This window comes from Nipponia nippon, unplaced genomic scaffold, assembly GCF_047370975.1.
Source record: "Nipponia nippon isolate SJK-2023a ecotype South Korea unplaced genomic scaffold, ASM4737097v1 scaffold_10, whole genome shotgun sequence".
In the NCBI taxonomy this organism is placed as follows: Eukaryota; Metazoa; Chordata; class Aves; order Pelecaniformes; family Threskiornithidae; genus Nipponia; species Nipponia nippon.
Genome location: NW_028262291.1, coordinates 33,769,906 through 33,773,332, shown reverse-complemented (window position 1 = coordinate 33,773,332; position 3,427 = coordinate 33,769,906).

Here is a 3,427-nt window from a genome sequence, read left to right as displayed (position 1 = left end):
AACAGCCCTGCGGAGAGAAAGTCGGGTTTTAACCATTGCAAGCACTCAGGCCACCTCGTTTAAAAGCTGTACTGTGCAGTATAATCGCTACAAACTTCAGACTGCTTTTCCTCCCTGACAGAACAAGTTGCTTCTTGCTTCCAGTTTCTCGTATTTCCGCATAGCCCACAGGCAAACCGGAGTGCCTTTGGTTCGGAAAGCAGAGCATTCCTTCCCGGCATCAAAGGGGCATGGAGAGCACATGGCGATCGCTTCATACACACACACCGAGGCGCATTTCTTGCTAGTGGCTTCCAGAGCTGCCTGCGCGGCTACTTGCCCCTGCCTGCTCTTCTCATCAGCACACAGAGGTGTGTACGGCCGTTAAACTAACATGACATCACCTGGGATGCTGGAAGTCAGCTGCTCGGTTCCTCGCATGGGGGATGCGAGGCTCCGCCAAGCTCCTTGGGCGTTACTTTTCTTTCTTCCTCATTTCATGGGCTGTGTTTTGTTTTATTTTTTTTTCTCTTTCAATATTTGCTTCCAAGAAGGGATTAGGTGTGACGGGTGTGGGGTGGATTGCACCGGCACTGCTGTGTGAAGGAAAAGGATCCATCTGTAGGAAAGTCATGGGCTGTTTATTAGCAGCTTGCATGACTCCAGAAAGCCCAAAGCAATATGCTGGACACCAGCAGCACAGTGACTGCGCAGAATTACCCTCTGCATAATGGCAGAGCAGACCCAGCTTCAGGCATTAACATGGCTCTAAGGACAACACTTCATTTCACATCTCCGATGGAAAGCTTTTGTAAAAAATCAAGTAGCCACATGGGATTAGAATAATAATAATAATCTCTTGCACTTCAGTATAAAAAATAGGGTGTGAAATCAAGCAGCTGATCAGTGGTCACAACTATTACCACACCGAGTCCTCAGCTGCTTTATTCCATTCAACAAACAAAAATATTTTGATGCAGGCCCTACAACACCAGGAACATAGTGCTTCGTCTTGCTTTTACCCACAGGAAATGTGGAACGTCAACAAAACCAGCATTTTCCTGTCAAAGACCTGTGGAAACTGCTTGCCCGTGTGCAGAGCGAGGTGCTAAAGGAAACCCGGCCAGCCCCCGGCCCCGAACCGTGCCTGGGGCAGAGCACGGCTCGCCCTCGCGGGCTGGGGAGCTCGGCAGGGCTCACGGGAGGAAATAGCTGCAAAAGCTCCTTTTTATCACTCAACTCGGCAGCTGCGCCTGAAAGTACACAGCTCTGACCTATTTCACCAGCCACACGCACCAGTTCTACACCAGCGTCAGCCCAGTGACGTCTCTGGGATTACTCCATCCCTGCGTTAGATAAATCTCGGGCCGAAAGAAGATTCACTGAGGAGGAAGATGCTCTTTTGACATGTTTCCTAGCCCAGCCACCCTTGCAGGAGACCAAACTCAGATTTTGCTACGTTTGTTCATTTTATACATCAAGTATTTGTCTTTTGGGAGCTCTCAACACCAAGCCAGGACACTTCCCCTTGGTGTGTGTTTACTGCCTCTCCTAATAGGAGATCCCAGACATCAAATGACTGAGTTGCAATGACTGATGTACCTAAGTGATGCAAGTGCACTGGATTAAGGGCTGCCAGGGTGAGAAGGGGGTGCCGGAGAGGCCAGGGAGCCCCACTGGGAGCAGGGTCGGTGGCTTGGCTGCAGCACCGTGTGGCCATCACGCCTTGTCCCTTCCTGGTCAGTCCCCACAGGACAATGCCGAGACCCGGCAGGGGTGACCCTCTGGGGTCTGGAGATGAAGCAGGGTATAGCTTGCAGGAGACTGAGCAGGGGGAACGCATCTGAAGCCTTTCTTGGTGCTGCTGTGTTGTATGGTCTTTCCTGCTTTTGCCTCCTAATTGAGTTATTTTCTTTATTTTCCCTGTTTTGTTTTCTTTCATCTGTTTTTCCTGCCTGTTACTCTCACGCCCTAACCTTTGCTTTCTGCTCTGGATGTTCTCTTTCCTTCTGACCCTCTAGGTCCTTTGCAGCTCCTTTACTCCCCCGCATCTCTCCCTGTGCTTCCTGCCACGACCAAGGTCACACGTGTCCTTTTCCTTCTAAGCTCATTCTGTTCTCCTATCTTCCATTTTTCACTGCTTCAGAATTTCCTTCCATACTCTTCCTCCCATTTGTCAGTGGGCATAAGGATCTTCAGCCAGCGTTTTAGCTACCAGTTTAGGGATGCTGGAAGCCAGGCCAGCAAAACCTCTGAAAATGAAGCAAAGGTGAGATTGGAAAGATGGCCAGAAGCAGAGCGACCATGTGGTGTTAGATCAGGGAGATAAACCTTTTGTTTTAACTGATACTGCTGCCAACAGCAATCCGGTCTACTGCTGCCAGCAGATAGGTGTGCCACCATGCCTCGGCAGGCAAGCCAAGGGATTTTCATGCCTCCTGCAGCAAGGATCCGGATAGGCTGTATGGGCAGTTTACATCTAAAGCCATCATCGCTGTTGACTACCCCTTACGTAAAGCTATGCTCAGAGCTCAGTAAGATTGCAAAACTAAGCTCCTATATTTAGAAAAAGCCAGGCTTATGTTGCTGGTGAAACCTTAACTCAGTCCCTGCCACGCACACATTACAGCGCTTCCTTGCCCAAGACCCCGCAGGAAGCCTGTTGCAGAGCGGTGCCCCGGGACGCAGGACAACGCCATGGGGGCTGGAGACAGCCCTTCTGCCCTTACCTCCCATCCTGTGCTTCAAGTGAGGCGGGCGCCTTGCAGAGCAAGTAGTATGTGATCACGTAATTACAGACTGTGCCATAATGCATACTCACAAAAGAGCTGAATGAAGGCTGAACAGGCAGTTACAAGCACCATTACATCATTAGACTAATCTCTTCTTGGCTGCCCATGAAGGACCTCATCCTGTTCCCACTGAAGGCAAAAGACCGTACCTCTATCGACTTGAGTGGAAGCTGGCTTGGGCTCGCCCCAAGGCTCATTCATTGCTGTTGGCTGCTAGTTGAGGCTGTACCCTTGAACACATTAAACTTTTCATGCATAACTCATATACCACACCTAACACTTACACTTTCATTCAAGTAGAGACTTCAGCCCAGGTGCTGTGGGTGGTGGAGTGTGAGGGGAACTTGCTCCACCGCCATGCTCGCTCTACCTGTTCAGCCTGTTGAGTTGTTAATTGCCCTCAGCGGCTGCTCACGGCTGAGCAAGAGGCGGAGAAGGGCTGCTCCTGCCCTGCACAGCCCACAGCCGAAGCACTCCCAGCCACAGCCACAGCGAGCTGATTAAGTCTGTTTTCCCACCCTGGTGCATAGATGAGAGCGGGGCAGGGGCGGCCGGGCAGTTGGGTCAGGATGCGGTGGCAGGTACACCCTTCCCTGCACCCACCGAGCCTTGCCTCCCCAGTACAGCCAGCAGCCCCCAAGCGGCTGGGGAACGGC